Here is a 23,324-nt window from a genome sequence, read left to right as displayed (position 1 = left end):
GTAGTGATAAATGGGGCCTGTGGAAAAACAAAAGCCCCAGGGAGGGAAGGGGCAGCCGTGGCCTTGGGGGACCGAGCCAGGGCGGCGCGGTGAGGGCTCGCGCGGGAGAAGGCGCGGTCCTGGGCGGCTGCCGGCGGCGGCGACGCGGCCGAGGATCCTAGGGAACCGCGGGTCGGCGCCGAGGCACGGCCCGCCTTCGGCCACCCCGGGGCCACGGCGAGGTGAGGCCAGGCCTGCCCCCGCGCCGCCCCCGGCGGGAGGCGCGACGCCCAGGCCGCGGGTGCGTGCGCGGCCCCGGGCGACGCGGCTGGGCGTGCGCGAAGCCGCGGCGGAGGCTGGGCCGGGCGGGCGGCAGAAGATGGCGAGGGTGTGTAGGCGGCAGCAATGCTCCGTTGAGAGACGCGGCTTTCGGCAAGAACTGGACTCGTGGCGCCACAAGCTCATTCACCGTGTAGGTGAGACCGTCCCCCCTCCCCGCCCCCCACTTTTCCTCCGGCCGCCGCTGGCTGGCGGGCTTCCTCGCCGCCGGCCGCCCCGGGACGAGGGAGGGAGCGGGGCAGAGGCTGTGCTGCTCCGGCCCGCGCGCCCTCTTGGGTCGGCCCCCTCCCCCACCCCCCGGAGCGCTCGTGCGCTCGTGCGCGCGCGACCTCAGGACGGGCTCGGCGCTCGGCCCCGCGGTCCCCTCCCCTCGCGCCTCCCGGGGCGGGCTCTCGGCGCGCGCGTCCTCCTCTCCCCCCCCCCCCCCCCCGCGCCCCTCCCCGTGCCGGGCGCCGCCGGCTCATTGTGGAGACTGGTCCCACACGCCGCCGCTGTTCCGGGTGTCCTGAGGACCGGGCAGCACGGGGCCGCGGCCGCCCTCACCGGCTCTCCTTCCGCACCCCTCCCCCACGCCGGCGGCGCGCCCTGTCCCCGCGGGCACGCGCGGCGGGCGGGCGGGCGCCCGGCTCTCGGGCGTGTGCGAGGCGTGAGGTGGAGATGGGGGCGGAGGGAGCCGGAGCTGTCACAGGCCCCGCGTCCTCCTGACCGAGCCAAGTGGGGTGTCATGGCCGCGGGGGGCGGCGGCGGCGGCCGGGGAGTTAGTCCTGGACGCACGGGTCGGTGTGTGCGGATTTGTGTTCGGTGTTCCCGCGCGGGGAGGCGTGGGTGAGATCGAGTGCGCCCGTGGGGCTGGGCGGGGGGTCGCCCCGGTTTCCCTCCGGGATTGGTCGGCGGCGGCGCCTCCCGGACCCGGGTGGCCACGGGGCGGCGTGTTCGCCGGTGGCCGGAGGGAGTGTGGACGGGGACGCCCGGGAGGGGCCGGGCGGCCGGGCTGCGCCTCTCACACTGTGTGTTTTGTCTGTTTTTCTCTCCCAAGGTCCCGTTTCTCTCTGTGCGGCGGCCGACGGGACCCTAAGGGCTTAACTAATATATCTGACCCCCCTCCAAAAAGTAAGTGGCCCGTGTGGGTGTCTGTGCTCTGCCCACCGCCCCCTAGCTCCAGTCCATCCCTGTGTCTGACTCTCCTGTCCTCAGCATTGTTATTTCCTCGTCTTTGCTCGGCGGCTGCGGCTGCTGGTGTGTGAGGAAATGCCCTCCTGTCGTCCTCGGTCCCCCCCACGCCCAGTCCTCGGGGAGGTCCAGAATTCCAGCCCACCCCTCGTTCCCCTGAAGAATAGTCTGGGAACCATGTCTCCTTCCCCACCAGGATCTGGGAGATGCTCTCTAGGGTCGCTTGGGCCCCTCTTCCCCTCTTTCCTGATGGGGTTTCGTTGGAAGGAATTATGCAAATCTTGCTTTCTGGTGTCCATTCAGCGGCAATTTCATGCGGTGAGAAGTTCTCTTTGTTGTGCGAGGGGGAGAACAGACACTGATTTAATAGACATATCTGTTGGGGGGGAAGGGTGGAGGGGGTGTGGAGAGGCTCAGTTTGGAAGAATTACAGCACTTGGTTAGGTTAGTCTTTGTGTTTGAGCCTTTTAGCTTGACAGGAGGGTCTGCCCTTTGCGGTGTCCGACAAGAGATGTGTTCTGTAGTAGATTAAACAGCAAAACTGAAACTTTAAACGAGTGAAAGAGTAAGGTATCCTTTACTTAGAGAATATAAGCTTTTCTGTTTGGGGAGTGTTTTTTTTTTTTTCTTTTCTAAAATGGGTAATGTGAATTTATTAAGGGTTTAGACTAACATCCAAAATAATGTGAGCTGTAAGGTATCTGTTATCACTTTGGTTGTTCAAAGGTTAAAAGTACATTTTAAGAATGTGTAAATAATAAAGGCATAAGTAGTTGGTTTTTTGGGCATGATTTTGTCTTACAAGAATATATCTTAAAATTTCTGTCCAGCCAATCCAAGGCCAGCTCTATCCAGGAAACAGCCCTTGGGCTCTTAGCTATCATTTGCTTTGCTCTGTCTGCTTGTTTTATTCTTTCAAACCCGTCAAAATGTTAACTTGGCTTAAGCATTTCTGAGTTATGTGTTATTTGCCACCATCCTAAGACAGTAAGAAATCTTGACAACATAAAATTAATGCATTTTCAGAATTGTTGGTTAATGTAAAAAGCTGAAATTCTTTTGAGTAATTTTTACTTCTTGTAGTGTTCACTTATTGGTTTTGTTCAATAGAATTAAAAAAATGGTTACTGTAAAGGCGATGTACAGGGGTTTATAGGTACATAAGTCAGGTAAAGAGTAGATTTCTTTTTGGACAATATCACCCCTTCCATTGCTTTCCTAGTTTTTCCCTCCACTAGATTTTTTTGTTGTTTGTTGTTGTTGTTTTAAGATCATGAAGTCTTGGTTAGATTTTTTTTGTTTTTGTTTTTGGTCGGTTGTGGGGCCTGAACTCTGGGCCTGGGCGTTATCCCTCCCTCAGCTCTTCAGCTCAAGGCTAGCAATCTACCACTTGAGCTACAGAGCCACTTCCGGCTTTTTCTGCTTATGTGCTGCTGAGGAATAGAACCCAGGGCCCCGTGCATGCCAGGCGAGCATTCTACCACTGAGCTACCTTCCCAGTCCTAGATTTTTTGTTTTAAGTAGATTCCTCCCCCGCACCCCCCCCCCCCCCCCAGTTCTGGGGCTTGAACTCAGGCCCTGAGTGCTGTCCCTGAGTTGTAGTATTCTACAACTTGAGACACAGCACCACTTCCTGCTTTTTCTGAGTAGTTTGTTGGAAATAAGACTTTATGGACTTTCTGCTCTTACTGGCTTTGAATTGTGATTGTCAGATCTCGGCCTCTGAGTAGCTAGAATTGGAGCCTGACTTAGATTTCTTTTCTTTTTTTGTCGGTCATGGGGCTTGAACTCTGGGCCTGGGTGCTGTACCTCAGCTCTTCAGCTCAAGGCGAGTGCTCTACCACTTGAGCCACAGCATCACTTCCAGTTTTCTGATCGTTTTATTGGAGATAAGAGTCTCAAGGTCTTTCCTGCCTGGACTGGCTTTGAACCGGGATCCTCAGATCTGAGCCTTCTGAGTAGTTAGGATTATAGGCCTGAGCCACCAGAGCCCTGCCACTTCCTGCTTTTTCTGTTTATGTGGTACTAAGGAATTGAACCCAGGGCTTCATGCATGCTAGGCAAGCACTCTTTCCCAGCACAGTTCAGACTGTTTTAACAAGTTGTTTACTTTCTGATGATTCTATTTACTTTAAAATCCTTGCCTTCTTCTACCTCAGCCCTCCTTTCCTTTTTATTTTATTTTATTTTATTTTATTTTTGGTCTGAGACAGGATTCAAACTCAATCCCTGATGCTTTCACTCACAGACTAGTGCTCTATCACTCTATCAATGGAACCGCTCCTTCAGGTCCCTTTCTCCTTTAAAATCAACCACTGCTAGCATTTGTGTTTACTGCTGTTTAGCAAGTTTTTTGTTGTTGTTTGTTTTTGTTTTGGTTGGTTGTGAGGTTAAAACTTGAGTCTGGGGCTTGTAGCCTGAGCGCATCCCTGAGCTCTTTTGCTCAAGGCTAGTGTTCTACCACTTTAAGCCACAGCACCACTTCTTGTTTTCTGGTAGTCATTTGGAGATGAGAATCTCACTGACTTTTCTAACCTGGGCTGGCTTTGAACCATGATCTTCAGATTTCAGTCTCCTGAGTAACTGATTTACAGGCATGAGTCACCAGTGCACAGTGGCAAGGTGTTTTTTGTTTTGGTTTATAGCTAATAAAATCGTTAGGTAAATACATTTCAGTTGAGTATCAAAACTTAAAAAAGTTGGGGAATATTTTAATCTGGTGACTAGTGTTTTTGTTTTCAGTATAATTTTATTATTATTCAATAAGTCAGATAAAGAACATTTTGTTGTTGGTCATGGCGCTTGAACTCTGGGCCTGGGCGCTGTCCCTGAGTTCTTTAGCTCAAAGCAGCACTCTACTACTTGAGCAACAGTGCCACTTCCGACCTTTTCTAGTGTATGTGGTACTGAGGAATCGAACCCAGGGCCTCATGAATGTGAGGCAAGCACTCTACCACCAAGCCACCTTTCCAGCCCCTAAAGTACATTATTTCTTTTTGGACATTGTCACCTCTTCCCTTGCGCTCTCTGAGTTCATTTTCAATTTTAGTTCCAAATTACCACTTTCTGGGTAAAGTTCAGGACGTTTTAGAGTCCAGAGTACAATAGTATTTTAATCTGAGCAATAATAAGTATATATTGATAATCTCTCAACTAAAGTCATTCGGCTCTCATTTTTCCTTTACTAAATGTAATTTTGTTCTTTAAGGGGAGAGTGCCAAGTCAATCAGTTGTAATGCTAGGAAGTTCATATATATATATATATATATATTTTACATACACATATATACATAATATATACATAGGTATATATATTTTTTTACGTACACATACATAATATATATGCCTATGTATATATTTTTGCCAGTTGTGGGGCTTGAACTCTGGGCCTGGGTACTGTTCTTGGACTCTTTTTGCTCAAAGCCAGTGCTCTATCACTTGAGTCAGAGCACAACTTCTGGCTTTTTCTGTGATTAATTGGAGATAAGTCTCACAGACTTTCTTGCCCAGACTGGCTTTGAACCTCGATCCTCATATCTGAGCCTTTGAGCAGCTCAGATTACAGGTGTGATCCACCAGCGCCCAGCCTAGTAATTCTTGTAATAGCATTGTTTTTGATCTCCTGTTTGAATCTCTTGGCTGATTATTTTAATATTATAGGATTGTTTTGTTTTTAAGATATTTAATTTGTATTTTTTAGATTAAAAATTAATTGTAGGGCTGGGAAAATGGTTTAGTTGGTAAAGTGCTTGCCTTAGCATGCGTGAAGCCCGGTGTTGGTTCCTCAATACCACATAAACAGAAAAAGCTGGAAGGGCATTGTGGCTCAAATGGTTAAGAGTGCTAGCCTTGAGTGAAATAAGCTCAGAGATAGAGCCCAGGCTCTTGAGTTCAAACCCCAGGACTGGCAAAAACGAATAATGAATAAAAATAAAAATTCTAAGTTATTCCCCAAATCAAATTTTCTCTTCCTTGTTCTTGTGATATTGGAAGTGGGGCAGGGAAACGGGGTGTGTGGCAAGATGATAATGGTGGTGGTGGAAGACAAGTTATTGGTTCCATACCTAAATTTCATTGAGTTAGGAATTTTTAGTATAGGTCAAATATCCCTTATTCAAGATATTTGCGATCAAGAGTGTTTTAGATTTTAATGCTTTCAGATTAAAAAATGTTAGCAAAGATTTTACAGGCTGAAGCCTTAATCTAAAAATCTGAAATGCACATTGCTCTAAGTTCCAAACTTTTCTAAACAGTTTGGATTTGAAAATGCTCAGCCTCTTGGGTTCAGTGATTATGATTGACATGTATATTTGGTTACTCAATCAATAATACTCTGATTATTAAGTCCTCCAAGACTAGTATGATTGTCTGGAATCCAGGAAGAGCTAGACTTTCTGCTGCCTGGTGTGAGATAACCTACTGCTTGGCTCGCTGCAACCGTATTGTATTCTCAAGCTCTTTCTTGTGTGGTGAAAATTGTGATTCGTTATTAAAAAAAGGCCTGGGAGGACAAGATGAATCTTTCATTTTTTAATATATTTTTGTAATTATTAAGGTGTTATACAGATGGATTGCCATTTCATACGTCAGGTAATGAATCTCTGGCTTTCTAAATCACTGATTCCATCAATGTGCTTATAGCTGGAGCAATTTTAGAACACATTTGAATAATCCCAGCATTTAACTTTATGGGGCTACATAAGATGGTCTGGAATATTCTACATAGAATTGGTTACTTGTTTTCTCTGGGAACTGAGTACCTGCCTAAGTACCTGAGTTACGCTGCAGTGGGGAAAGAAAGGACTGCCTTTTTGTGCCTGTACTGGGCTTGAACTCTGGGCTTTTTGTTCTCACTTGGCTTTTTTTTCTCTCAAGGATGTCACTCTACCACAGCTCCTTTTCTGTCTTTTTGCTGGTTAATTGGAGGTAGGTAGTATCACAGACTTCTGTATAGGCTAGATTTTAACCCTTCCTCAGATTTCAGCCTCCTGAGTAGGTAGTATTATATAAGTAAGTTACTGTACCTCGCAGTCCTCTGGGCCTTCTGCCAGGCATGGGCAAAGCTATTAGGAAAACTTCCCTAATCTTCTGTAAGAATTAAAAATTCTTAGAGAAAATAAATGTATTCAGTTATACAAGGCAAAATGTGTCATATAATTATACAAGAAAGTGCTAGGGGTATTTAGAAGTGAAAGGTATCTCTTGAGATGCTGAAGTCTTCATGAAGATGGTGGCAGATTTCTGCTTTGTTTTTATTAATATACAAGAAATTCATTGAAGACATTCATGAAGAAATGGGAACAAAGTGGAAAATAAAAAGATGAGTTACTTACTTAAAATAATGTAGTATTAGCTGGACACCTGTGGCTCAGGCATGTAATCCTAGCTACTCAAGAGGCTGAGTTCTGAGAATCACAGTTCAAAGCCAGCCCAGATGCAAAAGTCCAGGAGACTCTTATGGCCATCAGAAAATTGGAAGTGGCCCTATGGCTCAAAGTGATAGAGCACTAGCTTTGAGCAGAAAGCTTCCCAACAGCACCCAGGCCCTGAGTTCAAACCCCATAATGGGAAAAACAAAGCTAATCCCCTCCCCCCCCAAAAAAAACAACCCAAATTAGTATGTTCACTCTTTGAATACCTTTAGTATTGACCAATTTTCTTCCTTATGAATTGGATTGGGCTGGGCACTGGTGGTTCATGCCTGTAATCCTTAATACACAAGGAGGCTGAGATCTAAAGATTGCAGTTCAAAGCCAGCCTGGGCAGGAAAATCTATGAGATTCTTTCTTATCTCCAGTTAACCACTCAAAAAATGGATATGGCATTGTGGCTCAAAGTGGTAGAGTACTAGCCTTGAGAGCAAAAGTGCTCAGGGACAGTGCCTAGGCCCTGAGTTCAATTCCCACCACTACTGCCAGCAACAAAAAGAGTTGTATTGGGTATTTGAAAACTGTCAAAAAGTATTTGGTATTAAGTGTTGACAGCTAAGTGTGTATTAAATAATGAGATTGGTTTTCATCTCAGGCTTGCAAACAGTCTCTGGAAGCTTGGTAGAGGGGTTTGATTTGTTTTATCTCTCTATTTCTCAATTCTTATTTCCTTTAAGCCTGCCCACCTGTTGTGTAGAATCTGAGTTTGTGATATAGATACAAAGCTATTATAAAAACTTAACGTTACTCAGTACAAATGATCTATCTGCAAATATTTAAAAACTGTTTTACCATTCTATGTACTTGTACATTGCTTTGGGTAAAATTCCATTATAAACGGTTAGCTTATTTTACTGACTTCTCATAAGCAGGGAGTATTTCAGTACAGTGGTCCATGTCTTGATATTTTTTTAATTTAAAAATGACTCACAAGCCATAATAATTGACCTTTTTGAAATCCAGTAGTTTTTGGTTGTGCATATATCATTACTAATTCCATAGCATTTTTATTATCTTGGGGAAAAAAACCCCAAATCATAGGCAGTCATTTCCTATCCCTTCTGTGACCCAGTTCTTGACAACTAATTTATCTGTTTCTTTTCTCTTTTTTGGATTGGAGGGGGGGGGGTGGGGGGGTTTGGGGGGGACAGGGGGTCTTTCGTGGGTCCTGAACTCTGGGCCTGGGTGCTATCCCTCAGCTCTTCAGCTCAAGGCTTAGTGCTCTACCACTAGAGCCACAGCACCACTTCTGGCCTTTTCTGCTTGTGTGGTGCTGAGGGGAATCGAACCCAAGGCCTCTTTCCTTAACTTAGTGTATTGTCTTTAAGATTTATCCAGCTTGTAATCTGTATCAGCAGTTTTGTTCCTTTTATGGTTAAAATAATGCTGTATTGTATGGACATACGATGTAAATCTAGAGTTTTGTAAACCCATACATGAGCTGGTAGACATTTGTCTCTGCTTTTTGGTTATTTATTATAAGTAATGATTTTATGAACATTTGTGTACAAGTTCTTGTGTTTTTAGTTCTCTCAAGTAATACATACATATAGGATAGAATTACTGGATTGCATGTTAACTTTATGTTGTTTTTGTCGGTCGTGGGGCTTGAACTCTGGGCCTGGGCACTGTCCCTCAGTCTTCAGCTCAAGGTGAGCTCTCTGCCACTTGAGCCACAGCACCACTTTTGGTTTTCTGGTAGTTAATTAGAGATACAAGTCTCACAGACTTTCCTGCCTAGGCTGGCTTTGAACCCTGATCCTCAGATTTCAGTCTCCTGAGTAGCTAGGATTACAGGTGTGAGCAACCACTACTTGGCTGTTTTAATTTTTTGAGGAATTACTAAGCTGTTTTTCAAAGAGGCCATAGACTTTTACCTTCCTTTTTAGCAATGTCTGAGGTTTCAATTTCAGCATATCTTTTCTTTCCAACATGTGTGTGTCTACATACATGTGCACATATATGGTGGTACTGGTATTTGAACCCAGAACCTCTGGCTCTTGATAGTCTTTTTCATTTATAATTTGTGCGCTGTACCACCTTGAGCCATACTTGAAGTCTGACTGTTTTTGCTGGTTATTTGGAGATGGAATCCTACAAAGTTTTCTGCCTTGGTTGGCTTCAAGCTGAAATCTTCAGATCTTAGCCTCTGGAGTAGTAGCTAGGGTTACAGGCATGAGCCACTGGTGCCTCGTACCTTTTTTTTTTAATCTTTAGTTTTTATTCTTCGAGAAGTTGTACAAAGGGTTTTCAATTGAACATAACCAGTTATGTGTATCTTTGAATACCTCTTATCTGTTGCGTTTTCCTTCCAGTTCATAATGGTTATGAATTACTGTTTCATGGGTTTTTGTTTTTTGTTTTTGTTTGTTTTGTTTTTTTGTCAGTCCTGGGGCTTGAACTCAAGGCCCAGGTGTAGTCTCTGAGGTTCTTTTGCTCAAGACTAGCACTCTACCACTGGAGCTACGACTCCACTTCTACCTTTTTCTGTTTATGTGGAACTGAGGAATCGAACCTGGGGCTTCGTGCATGGTAGGCGAGCACTCTACCACTAAGCCACGTTCCCGGCCCCTTTGGTTTTATATTTCCCTGATGAGTGATGTAGAGTGTCTTTTTCCAAATCTTTTTTGACCATTTGTGCTACTTACTTTGAACAAATCTCTAATCAGATCTCATGCCCAGTTTTCACTTAGGTTATTTTATTTTTTGCAGTGCTGGCATTTGGACTCAGGGTCTTATGCTTGCTAAGAATAAGCACTATCATTGAGCCACTTGTTTGTATTGGTTCATTTTAAGATAGGGTATTACTTCTTGCCTGGGGTACTTAACCTGTACCATGATCCTCCACAGTAGCTAGGATGACAGGTGTGTGCCATCATACTCAGCTTTTTCTCTTGAAATAATTTCATGGACTTTTGCCCAGCCTGTTCTGGAAACTTGATCCTCTGTCTTGGCCTTCAATACCGCTAGGATGACAGGAACATACCACTGTGCCTAGCTATTGGTTGAGAAGGGATCATGTGAATATTTGTGCCCAGGCTGGCCTCAAACCACAGTCTTCCCAGTTTTAGCTTTCACAGTAGCTAGGATTATAGGTGTGAGTTGCCAGTACCTGGCTACGTTTTGTTTGTTTGTTTTTTTTTTAATCATTCATGTTGTAAGCTTTCTTTATATATTCTGGATATTAGATCTTCTACAAATAATTATTGATCAACATACAAGTAAATACATTAATCAGAGCTAAATTGCAGTATATTTGTAAAGGGACTAATGGATATGGCATAGAATAATCAGAGTGAAATAGAATTTATTCAATAAAGGATTGCTTGAATATCCTTTAAATTGCTTAAGTTGCATAGTTATTTGTAGCTTTGTATAATAATACAGATAGATTTTGCTATCTATATTGTTAGATATGTCTCGAGATGTTGGAATGTCTAGTGGGAATAAGAACACCAACTTGAAAGGAACTTGGCAAGGCACACTTCTCCAGAGGACTGCGTCATCAGCCAAAACGAAGCAAAGAATCGCAAGGAATTGTATCTCCAATTAGCCACCAGAAAACCAAAAGTGGTGCTGTGGCTCAAGTGGCAGAGAGCTCACCTTGAGCTGAAGACTGAGGGACAGGGCCCAGGCCCAGAGTTCAAGCCCCACGATCCACAGGCTGCTCCCCTTCTATAACTAATGCAGCAGACCCTACCACTGCCCCTGTCCCTCTGCTCAGATTGGCTCAAGTTAACATCTGCTGGCTTAAGTAACAGGAACAGGATGTCTTAATTAAAATGTAGTAGGAACAGAATATAATTAACAAGGGCCAAGCTACTGGCCAAAATGAGAACTTTTCAGAAAAACAGTTCTCACAAGCTAGAAAGGAAGCAATCCAGTGTGGTAGAAAAGATGGCTTTTCTTACCTTTCTGTAGTGAAAGTTGAAATATTAGAGATAATGTGGTATGCCATATTATTCAAGTCTTATTTGATGCCTGAATTTTGAGTAGTAAATAACAAAGGTCTTTATTACCCTATTACATTTTGTCTGAATCTATTCCATTTTGGAGTTTAAATAGTAAGTATATCTGTCTACATCTGTTATTTTTTTTTGGTCGGTGGTAGGGATTGAAACTCAGAGCCTGGGCACTGTCCCTAAGCCTTTTCGCTTAAGGCTAGCCCTTTATCGCTTTGAGCCATTTCTGGTTTTCTGTTGGTTAATTGGATACGAGATTCTAATGGGCTTTTCCTGCCCAGGCTGGCTTTGAACTTTGATCCTCAGATTCAGCCTCCTATAAGTAGGTAGGATTATAAGTGTGAGCCACCAGTGCCTGGCTAAGAGTACATTTCTTTTGGGACAGTGTCACCTGTTCCCTCACATAATTTTGTGTATATGTGTGTGTTGTGGGGCTTGAGCTCTAGGCCTGAGCACTGTCCCTGAGCTCTTCAGCTCAAGGCTAGGGCTCTAGCACTTGAGCCGCTTGAGTCTGGTTTTCTGAGTTGTTTATTGGTGATAAGAGTCTCACAGGGACTTTCCCACCTGGGCTGGCTTTGAACCATGATCCTCAGATCTTAGCCTCCTCAGGGTTACAGGTGTGAGCCACCAGCGCAGGGCTTTCAGGCTTTTTTTTTTCTGTTTATGCGTTACTGAGGAATTGAACCCACAGCTTCATGCATGCTAGGCAAGCACTGTACCACTGAGCCACATTCCCAGCCCTTGGCACTCTTATCATTTAAGCTATCTATACCTCTACTCTGGCTTTTTGTTGGCTAATTGGAGATAAGAGTCTTACAGACTTTCCTACCCCAGCTGGCTTTGAACCATGGTTCTCACATCTCAGCCTCTTGAGTAGTTAAGATTACGGGTGTCAGCCACTGGAGCCTGGCAATTTTGTCATCCTCATTAAGGTGTTGTACAGAGGGGTTACCATTGTCAGGTAATACATTTCTTTTTAGATAATGTCACCCTTCCTTAGCTTTCCCTCTCAGTTTCCCTCTCTTGTCCCTGTCTTTAAGTTGCATAATTCATTTTTTAGGTAGTATATAGTTACAAAGAAGACTTTTAGATACTACAATCCCAGAAATTTGAAAATTGGCTCTACATGTTTATATTGTTACTAAAGTTCACATTGTAGCCAAAGTCCTGGTTCTGTATTTACCTTAGGTGTTTGATGTTTGTTTAATTAATGTTAAGTTGATTCTTGTAGATGTTTTGCTTGTGTTTAGCATGTCTATAAAATGCTAGCTGCCTTTCATGAAGCTGTTTATTTTGTTGCCATTGTTTTTGTCTTTTATCTGCCTCTGGTAATCATGTCATTTTCTCCTTTATCAGTCAGCATTTTCTGTTTACTGAATGTTCGGAGGTTTTTGGGAATAATATTCCTTTATGTATTTTCATTTTGATGTAAACTTCCCCCAGTCCTACTCATGAACAGTTAATATTTTTAGAGGTAGTGATTCAGATACTACTTTTATTATTTACTTTAGGTCTGATATCTTTTTTTTTTTTTTTTTTTTAATTTGGCTGGTTGTGGGGCTTGAATTTGGGGCCTGGGCACTGTCCCTGAGCTCTTTTAGTCAAGGTTAGGGTTCTACCACTTTGAGCAACAGCACCAATTCCTAGGTTTGATATCTAAGAAACTATAGGAGAAGCATAGTAAAATATACAACAGAGATTAAGAGATAATAAGAATAAATGTTCCCAATTAAGGTGCTATCAGGAAGAAAAAGAAGGCTAGAAGCTAACAATACAGTCAATCTTAATTTTGAGAGCTAGACTGACAAGGAAGTAGAACTCAGTGACTCATAGATACTAATCCAAAAGGTTCTTTGTCAAATTAAGATATATTGATTTATATAATGGATTTTTTTTTTTAATAAAGGAAAAACCTTTGTTTGCTTTGGTGACATTAGATGCTGGTATATCAAATACTGCAGGGATAGCATGATGCATAGTGCTTTCAAAGTACTTAGAGTCGAATTGGAGAAACAGAAACATTGATTCCAAGAGGAAGTGAAAGTTCTGAAAGAAGATAGGATTCTTTCTGCGTATAGAACTGTGGGGAAAGGGTTAATGGAGGGTATTATCATAGTAGGGATTCAGAATTTTTCTTTCTTTTTTTGTTTTAGATTGGGACTTGAACTCTGTATCTGAGGCCTTTTGTTCATTGGCAGATGCCCTATCACTTGTGTCATGCCTCCAACCCCCTAAGGGTTGGTTAATTTGTTGTTGTTATTTTTTTAAACTAGAATTTATGAGAAAACAAATTTCAATTTGATAGGTGAAAAATTAGTATGAGTTCACAAACCAGGGAGAGGAGAAAGAAAAGAAAGATAGTAATTAGCAAGAATTCTTCTATATAGGATATAGAAGTTACATCTTTTTATTTATTTATTATTTTTTATTTTTTGGAGGGGGGGGTTCGGTAGTGGGGCCTGAATTCTGGGCCTGGGCGCTGTCCCTCAGCTCTTCAGCTCAAGGCTGCCGCTCTACCACTTGAGCCACAGAGCCACTTCCGGCTTTTTTCTTTTTGCTTATGTGATGCTGAGGAATCGAACCCAGGGCCTCAGGCATGCAAGGCAAGCATTCTACCACTGAGCCACCTTCCCAGCCCAAAAGTTACATCTTTTTAGAAGACAAAAAGTTAGATCTGGATTTCTGTTACAGGATTAGCTTATAGAAATATTTTCCTTTATTACTACTTGATGCACTTTTTAAAAGCCTCATCTTTGGCTGTAGAATATTCTTTTTTGTTTTTTCTTTATTGGTTGTAGGGGTTTGAATTCAGGGCTTGGGCACTGTCCCTCAGCTTTTTTGCTTAAGGCCTAGCACTCTACAACTTGATCCACACCCCACTTTTTCTGTAGTTAATTGGAAGTAAGAGTCTCATGGACTTTCCTGCCCAGGCCGGCTTCAAACTGCAATCCTCAGATCTCAGCTTCTCCTGAGAAGCTAGGATTTCAGGCATGAGCCATCCAGTCTCTGGCCTAGTGAGCTTTTTCTTTTGGGAAAGGGTCCGGCTAACTTTTTTTTCCCTTAGGCTGGCCTTGAACTATTATTTTCCTATTTCCACAGGCATGAGTTACACCCCTTTGTAATACTACCTGTCCACCTAAAACAAATTAGGAGTCACTTAAAAAAAAGCTATCAAATTTTTAACCTAAAGGATTACTATTAAGATCTTTTTCATCTTAGTATAGCTTCAGTTTCTTTGTCCAAGATTTTATAGTTTTTGTTCTGTAGGGATCTTTTATTTGTTTAGTTCAATTTATTTCCAGGTATTTAGTTCTAATTATTTTTTTTTTTGAGAGTATTGTGAATATGATTGTGAATATTCTTGATTTTATTTTCATGTTCCTTAAATGTATATAGAAAAACTACTGGTTTTTGTGTTAATTTTGTGTTCTGCAACTTTGCAGACAAAAAAACCAAAAACACAAAAAATCAGAAGTATTATGAATTACTGTAAAGCCTTAGGATGGAAGACAAATACTGATAGCACATCAGTCCGTAATATTAATTTGGTTTCTTAAGACTACTGATCTTTCCTGTTTTTATTGTTATTACAATGGTGATACACAGAAGGATTACAATTACATAAGTCAGCTAAAGAGTATGTTTCTTTTTGGGATAGCGTCACCCCTTTCCTTGCTCTCTCCCAGTTTTTCTCTCCCATTCCCCACCCACAAGTTGTATAGTTCATTTTCATCATAGTGCCTAGTGAGTACTACAACTGCAGTTGTTCATCCTTATTGCTATATATGAACATGTTTTCTCATTCTTTAAAATATATGCAGAAGCTTTAACTTTAATACTCTCTAAGTTTAGTTCCCCTTTTGATAAACAGTTCTATCTCTGGATAATTTCTTGTTTCACACTGAGCATTCAGTAGGAACCAGACTTCTCAATCCTTACATGCTTAGATATTTCCTCAAGATAAGCATCTAGTTGCATCAGATACTTCCACATTCCCAGCCCTCAAGGGCCTCATTCTTAAGACTACTAAGGCTGTGTTTTGAAGGCTTTCTGCCAGGGTGGTCTAGTCACTCCCTGAACCACCCATTTCTTTGCCATTTATAACCAACATTGCCTTTCCCTCCGTCTATGAATAATGTATTCCTCATTTCCATCTGAGACTTGATTAGAAAGATCTTTACCAGGCAGGGCAATGGTGGCTCACAACTCTAATCCTAGCTACTTAGGAGGCTGAGATCTGAGGATCTTGGTTTGAAGCCAGCCTGGGCAGAGAATTACATGAGATTCATTTCTAATAAACCACTATACTCAGAAAAAGCTGTAAGTGGTGCTGTGACTCAAATTGTAGAGTGCTAGCCTTGAAAAAAAGAATCTTGGGACAGCACTCAGCCCCTGAGTTCAAGCCCTAAGACTGGCACCAAAAAAAAAAGATGCACCACAAAACTCAGTTAGTCCCTACCCATTATTCACTTCCAAAACAACTTTCACAGTCTTAGGTTTTGTTTAATTTTTGTCAGTCATGGGGCTTGAACTCAGAGTTTGGATGTTGTCCTTAAGCTCTTTCCCTCAGATCTAGTACTCTACCACTTTGAACCACAGCTCCACTTCCAGTTTTCTGGTTGTTATTTGGAGATGAGAGTCTCACCCAGGCTGGCTTTGAACCACATCCTTAGATGTCAGTCTCCTAAGAAGCTAGGATTACAGGCATGAACCACCAGCATCCAGGTATTTATTACAGCAACATCCTATTTCATGTACCAATTTACTGTCTTAGTTTGTTTTAACAAAATGTTATAGAGGAAGCAGAGTTATGGCTCAAGTGGTAGAGCTCCAGCCTTATGCAGCCAGGCTCTGGGAGTGACACAAAAAACAACACCCCAAGGATTGGGTGACTTAAAAACAACAGAAATTTATGATAGTTTTGGAGACTAGAAAGTCTCTAAAAGGTGTAAGATTAGGTGTTTGATAAGGGGCACTCTTTACAATTCACAGATGGTTGTCTTTTTACTATGTCTTTACTTGGCTGAAATGTGACTTTTTTTTGATGGTGTTGGGGGGGGGGGGGGAAGGGCAGTCCTGGGGCTTGAACTCAGAGGAGCCTGGGCTCTGTCCCTGAGTTTCTTTTCCTCAAGGCTCACACTCTACCATGTTAAAAAACAGTGCTATTTCTGGCCTTTTCTGTTTCTGTGATACTTAGGAATCGAACCCAGGGCTTGATGCACTCTAGGTAAGCACTTTACCACTAAGCCACATTCCCAGCTTCATTCTTAAGACTACTAAGGCTATGTTTTGAAGGCTTTCTGCCACGGTGGTCTAGTCACTCCCTAAACTCTTGACTTCCTTTTATTTGCTTCATTTACATTTTATGTGATTAATTAGATAAAGAAGTACCACTGCCTTTATTGTTTCCTAAATGCCTTGGTTTGGTTTTGTTCAAGTCCTCTGAACTGTCTTGTTTTGTGTTTTAAGGATAATTTCTAGTTAATATTTTTCTTCCTTTTCTCATTTCTTTTTATGGTGGGGAAGCAGAATTTTTATTAGCATATGTTAGTTGTACCAAGGAAGTGTCTTTTAAATATTATTTTAATAATAACTTATTTACAAATGGTTCCAATTTCACAAGTGTAGTGCATTTTGATCATTGTTAACCAATCATTCTCCCCAATATTCCCCATCCCATACATATCCTCAAGTTATATAGTTATATATTTTCCCATTAATAAATTTATGTTGGATATAAAATGGCTATTTGTTCATCATATAGGAGTTTTTCACTGTGACATGGAGGTGGGATAAAATACATTTATTATAATTACAGTGTCATATGTAATAGTTTAACTTTTTTTCTCGCCAGTTTTGGATTTTGAATTCAGGGTTTTGCATTTGTTATGTAGGAACTCCTTCCCTTGAGACATGCTTCCATCACTCTTTGCTGTGGTACTTTTTTAGACAGGATCTCACTTTTTGCCTGGGTTGCAATACCCCCATTGTGCATCTTTCTGTAGTTGGGATGTCTGGTACATACCATCACACTGGCCTTTTCTGTTATAAAGGGGTCTCAAACTCTCTGTTCAGCCTGGTCTCAAATTTTGATCTTCCAAGTGTAGTTACGATTATGGGTGTGAGCCCCTATTTTTTCATGCTTATCAAGTTATTTGCTACATGGTAGAGAAAACTATATACTTTTTCATTTACTCTTTTCTCCTAAATTTTAATGTTATAAATCGTAGTCTTTTTTTTTTCATTTTTATTCTCCATGATTAATTTATTTCATCTCTGTTGTTTGTCAGTTTTATCTATTTTGCCCATTCTCAATTTTATATCCCTTGTTCAACATCTCACTTTGACTTGAAATTCACCTGCCCAGTTGTTTCTGACATACATCTACTTTGATTTCTAAAAATGGTATCTCTTAGAGAAGGCATCCCTAATATGTTAGCAGATGGGACGAAATTATAAAGACAAAGTCAGAAACTAATGAAATAAGAGTCTAACCTGTACAAAAAAATCAGTGAAACAAAAAGTGGGATCTTGCTGGATGCAAGTTGCTCACGCCTGCAATCCAGCTACTCTGGAGGCTGAGATTTAAGGATTGCCATTTGAAGCCAGTCCCCAGCCCTGGCAGGAAAGTCTGTGAGACTCTTATCTCTGATTATCACCAGAAAACTGGAAGTGATACTGTGGCTCAAAGTGCACTAGCCTTGAGTGAAAAAGCTCAGAGACAGCGCCCACGCCCTGAGTTCAAACAAACAACAAAAAAAGTGGGGCCTTTTAAGCAAGGTGCCAGTGCCTAACTCCTCTATTTTAGTTATTCAGAAGGTTGAGATCTGGAAGATTGTGGTTTGAGGTTAGCATGGGCATAAAAGTTCACTAAATTCCATCTACAAAATAATGAGAAACAGTGAGAGGGACAGCCTAGTGCAAGTCCCTAGTACTTCCTTATGAAAAAAGTTCTTGGAAAAGGTAGTGAGATTTGTTAAACTCATAGCTAACTTGACCAAAAAGAGAGGGGAAAAGATTTTAAAAATTAGAGATTAAAAAGGGATCATCACAAATGAATAAAATCTGAAGCTTATGAGGGAATACTTTAGAAACCTCTATCCAAACAAACTTCTAAAAACTACAAGAAATAAATTTGTAGATATAGTTAACTTCCCAAAATTGAACCAAGAGGATATAAGCAATGAAATTAAAATGGCAATGTCTTCCAACAAAGAAAAGCCTAAGATATATGGATTCACTGCTAAATTCTATCAGAACTTTAAGGAAGAACTAACACTAATACTCCTCAAATTCTTCTGTGAAATAGATAGGGAAGGAACACTACTAGGAGTATTACTGAATTCATTCCAAAATGAGACAGAAGCAAAACAAAGAGAATTATAGGCATGCTGTGTGTGTGTGTGTGTGTGTGTGTGTGTGTGTGTGTTCATGTGTGTGTTCGTGTGTGTGTTCGTGTGTGTGTGTTCGTGTGTGTGTTCGTGTGTGTGTGTTTGTGTGTTCGTGTGTGTGTGTGTTCGTGTGTTCGTTCTGGGCATTTAATTTAGGTCCTCTCTTAACTTTTTCTAGCACCCTACCATTTGTTCCAGGCCAATAGTTCCAGTTTATTTGCTGGTAAACTGGAAATAAGAGATTAATGGACTGTTCCCTGCCCAGGCTGGCTTCAGACATTGATTTTCAGATCTCAGCCTCCTGAGTATTAGCTATGATTATAGCCATGAGCCACCAATACCCACAAACCAATCTTTGAGGAACAGTGGTATAGAAAATTTAAGTAATTCGGGGGCTGGGAAGGTGGCTCAGTGGTAGAGCATTTGCCTTGCATACCTGAGGCCCTGGGTTCAATTCCTCAGCACCACATAAGCAAAAAAAAAAAAAAAAGCCGGACGTGGCGCTAGGCTCAAGTGGTAGAGTGCTAGCCTTGAGCTGAAGAGCTGAGGGACAGTGTCCAGGCCCAGAGTTCAAGACCCATGACCGGACCAAAAAAAAAAAAAAAAAAGAAAATTTAAGTAATTCTTGTAAACCATATTCAGCCATACATTAAAAAGACCATACACTGTAATCAAGTTGGCTTCATTCCAGAGTTGCAGGGATGATAGTTCAGTATTTCTAATAACATTACATAGTCAAGAATAAAAAACACAATTATTTCAATTGATGCAGAAAAGGCTTTTAATAAAATTCAGGTTGTTTTTTTTTGTTTTTTTTTTTTTGTTTTTGGTCCTGGGGTTTGAACTCTGGGTCTAGGCGCTGTCCCTGAGTTCTTCAGCTCAAGGTGAGTGCTCTACCAATTGAGCCACAGGGCCACCTCCGGTATTCTGGTGGCTAATTAGAGATAAGCCTCTCACGGACTTTCCTGCTCTGGCTTGCTTTGAACCGTGATCCTCAGATCTCAGCCTCCTAAGTAGCTAGGATTATAGGCATGAGCCACTAGAGCCTGGCAATTCAACATTCTTTTATGTAAAAACTCTGAAGAAACTAAGAATAAAAGAGTGTACTTGGACATACTATATAGCCTATAGCCAGCACCATTAAATAGAGAAAAGCTAAAATCATTTTCTATAAAGTCAGGAATGATACAAGAATGTCCATTCTTTCCAATCCCTATTCATTATGGTACTAGAATTCCTAACCAAAGCAATGAAATAGGAGAATAAATGTTTTATGGGTTTCTAATAGGGAAAGGAAAAGCCCAATTATCTTTCACAAATGATGTGGTCATATACTTAAGAAACTTAACATATTCTACCACAAAAACTTCTAGATGTAATCAACAGTTTTGGCAACATAGCAGAACATAAAATCAACACAAAAATTAGTAGCCTTTTTTTAGGCTACTAATAAGGTGAGAAAGCAATATAAGATTACTGTTTACAATATCCTAAAAAAACCAATAACAGCTGGGTATTAACTAAGGAAGAAAATGACTCCTAAAAACAACATAATCTTAAATGAAGAAAGGCCTCAGAAGATGGAAAGACATCCTATGCTCATGTATTGACAAAATTTGTGTCACAAAAATAGCCAATCTATGGATTCAGTACTATACCATACTATACCATACTTACCAAAGACCCAATGTTTCCACCTTTGTTTAGATGAGGTGTGGGAGAAATTTTTTTTTGGAATGACCAAGAATCACACAAAACTAGCCAGCATTCATGTCTATGATTTTGTTGGCTTTATTCAGCCAAACAGGTAGACGATGAAAAGGTTTATTACCATAGCAAATTTTGTTGCTATTTCTCAGAAATGGCATACTCTATACCAGGGTTCCCTCTGGCTAGAATTCTGTTTTGGATGTCCACTTGGTTTGCATCCTCACTTTAGTCATTCTCAGTATTGTTTTTCTGACTAAGGCTGTTTGTGTTGCCCCAATAAAATATCAGAAGCTTGGTAACTTACAAATAAAAGTGGTATAATTTGCTTACGTTTCTGATGGCTAGGTAGCCTGTATTGCTTGATACCAACATCTTTATGAGCACCTGTGGTGCTCTCCCCATGCCAGAGAAGTTGGAACAGAATTTACTGTGTACTGAAGGGGTATGTCTGCAAGTATGAGACAGAGAAAAGTTGAGGAAGATGTCAGTCTGGTTTATAGTAACATTGTACTGTTCCAGCAGAATATGCTCCTATGAGCAAATTACTGACCTCTCTCAAAGATTTAATCACTTCTGGTAGGCCCCACTGCTTAAAAGTTCCAGCATAATTTCAACATTGCTATACTGGAGACCAAACTTCAGTACATAAATTTTTCAGGACATGCTCAATCTTGGCAGTCTAGATGTTCTCATTCAGTGTTTTAGTGTTGTTACTAGAGTTTAGGGTTTATTTTCTCACTTTGCTGTATTTTTCTATTATTTCTGCTTTCCCTTAGCTACATATTATGTATCCCACACCACCTATCTCCCATTTCACAAGTTAAAGGCTTTGTCTTTTGTTCACCAATGCATCTCCATTGCCTGGCTCATAGTAGTATCTCAAGTAACTGTAATCTACCAGTACAAGGATACTAAGAAACAGTGGGAAACTTTAAGCTCATTATTTCTCTAACTATATGTATTAGAGCCTTCAATTACTATAGTGAAATGCATGAGGCAATTAATTGTTTTGGCCAAAATTCTAGAGACAAAGCCGGGCGCTGGTGGCTCACGCCTGTAATCCTAGCTACTCAGGAGGCTGAGATCTGAGGATCGCGGTTCAAAGCCAGCACTGGCAGGAGAGACCGTGAGACTCCTATCTCCAATAAACCACCAGAAAACCGGAAGTGGCGCTGTAGCTCAAGTGGTAGAGCGCTCGCCTTGAGCTGAAGAGCTGAGGGACAGCGCCCAGGCCGAGTTCAAGCCCCAAGACCAAAAAAAAAAAAAAAAAAAATTCTAGAGACTGCCCAAGATGTAGTCCAAGAGGAAGTAGCCTCATTGCTCTGGACCCCCTTGTGAGGGCAAGTATATGACAAAAGTGTGTGGTGGGAGCACAACACTTACCTCATGAACCAAGAAAAATAACAAAAGAGGACTGGTGGAATCCTACAATCCTTTCCATGGGCATTCCAGTATAACCCTGTAATGAAAAGATCTCTCACTAGACCCCTGTTCTAAAGGGCCTATCCACATCAGTAATGCCATCCTGGAAACCAAGCCTTTAAAGCAGCTTTCATGGATCTTTGGGAGATTCTATCAATATCCTTGTTTTAGTGTGAGGACATTTCTTTTTGGAGCAAAGGTTTACAGTGTGCAGGCAAGGAGATAATACCTTACCCCAGAAGCATTATTAGCTTGCTTGCTTTACTTACTTACTTACTTAGCATTCTAGGACTTGAACTCAAACTGTGATTGAGAGCTTTTGTGCTCAAGGCTAACTCCATACCATTTGAGCCATAGTCTCATGTCTGGCTCCCCCCCCCCCCCCCCCCACCTCCCCTTCAGAGACTGGGTGCTGCCCCTGAACTCTTTTGCTCAAGGCTAGGGCTCTACCCTGCTGAATTACAGCTCCACTTTGGTTTTGATTGGTTAATTGGAGATAAGAGGCTGTAGGAGACTTTTCTGCCTAAGCTTGGTTTGAACCTTGATTCTCAGATCTCAGCCTCCTAAGTAGCTGGGATCACTAGTGTGAGCCACTGGTGCCTGGCTTCTTTCTCTGTCTCTATCTCTCCCCTCCCTCCCTCCCTCCCTCCCTCCCTCCCTCCCTCCTTCCCTCCTTCTTTCCCTCCCTCCCTCTCTTTTTTCCTTTCCTTTTCTTTCTCTCCTTGTTTTCTTTCTTTCTTTCTTTTGAGGCTTCAACTCTGGGCCTGGGTACTGTCTGAGCTCCTTTTGCTCAAGGCCACAGCCTTGAGCCACAGCCTCATTTCTGGCTTTTTGGTAGTTAATTGGAGATAGTCTCAGGGTCTCTTGCTCGGGCTAGCTTTAAATCAGATCTACAGATTTCAGCCTCTTGAGTAGCTAGGATTACAGGTGTAAATCATCTACTTGGCTAGCCAACATTGTGTTGTCATGACCTGTCATAAGATTAGTGTTCATTTGAATGTTATTGGTATTTCTGGTGTGTGTGTGTGTGTGTGTGTGTGTGTGTGTGTGTGTGTGTGTGTGTGTGTGTGTGTGTTGGTAGTGTGGCTGACCTCAGTGCCTTGTGAACTCAGCATTTTCACAGAAGCAATAAAGTTTAACATCTTATTTTGCTTTGCTCATCCCACCTCAGAAATGTCTTTTTAATTTGATGCTTTGATTTAATTTTATCCCTATAGCTTGACTACACAGTGACTTGACTATAAAAGACCTACCACTTTTTTTTTTTTTTTTAATTGCCTGTCCTGGAGCATGAACTCAAGGGCTGGGTACTATCCCTGAACTTTTGTGCTCAAGTTAGTGCTCTACCATTTAAGCCAAAGATCTACTTCTGGCTTTTTAGTAGTTAATCGAAACTAAGAATCTAACAGACTTTTCTACCCCGGCTGGCTTTGAATTGCAGTTCTCAGATCTCAGCCTCCTGAATAGCTAGGATTACAAGCCAGAGCCATTGGTCACACTGGAAGGCCTTGCACTTTTTTTTTCTGTGTATATGTGAGTGCATGCGTGCATGCATGCATGCATGCCTGTGTGCGTGTGTGTGCATGCTGGTACTGAGGCTTGAACTTAGGGCCTTGTACTCTTGTTTGTCTTTTTCTGTTCACAGCTGACACTCTTACTACTTGAGCCAGACCTCCACCAGCATTTTGGTGTTAATTGGAGACCAGAGTCTGAGAAATGTGTATGCTGGAGATGACTTTGAACTGAAATCCTCAAATCTCAGTCTTATAATAATAGCTATTCAGGAGTAGCTAAGATTACAGTCCTGAACCACCATTGCCTAGAAATCTGTGTGTGTATGTGTATGTACGCATGCGTGCACATGTGCATGTGAGTGCACAGTGCCAATACTGAGACTTGAATTCAGGGCCTCACCTTGCACA

General features: G+C 41.9%; 1 protein-coding gene across 4 annotated transcripts in view; it reads left to right on the top strand.

The window, feature by feature from the left end:
• Positions 1-308: 308 nt before the first annotated feature.
• The window catches only part of Lcor (ligand dependent nuclear receptor corepressor), an 85,955-nt gene continuing 62,939 nt past the window's right edge, over positions 309-23,324 (top strand). Inside the window, exons 1-2 of one of the 4 annotated variants that reach the window (XM_042689090.1) lie at positions 309-455; positions 1,355-1,428. The gene's annotated coding sequence lies outside the window, so the exon portion shown is untranslated. Of the gene's footprint in view, positions 456-1,048; positions 1,095-1,354; positions 1,429-23,324 lie in introns of those variants that run through there. The other 3 variants (XM_042689088.1, XM_042689087.1, XM_042689089.1) reach the window with 3 other exon arrangements.

This window comes from Dipodomys spectabilis, unplaced genomic scaffold (assembly GCF_019054845.1).
Source record: "Dipodomys spectabilis isolate Male_0828 unplaced genomic scaffold, ASM1905484v1 ptg000125l, whole genome shotgun sequence".
NCBI lineage: Eukaryota > Metazoa > Chordata > Mammalia > Rodentia > Heteromyidae > Dipodomys > Dipodomys spectabilis.
This window is presented reverse-complemented; position numbering and strand designations above follow the sequence as displayed.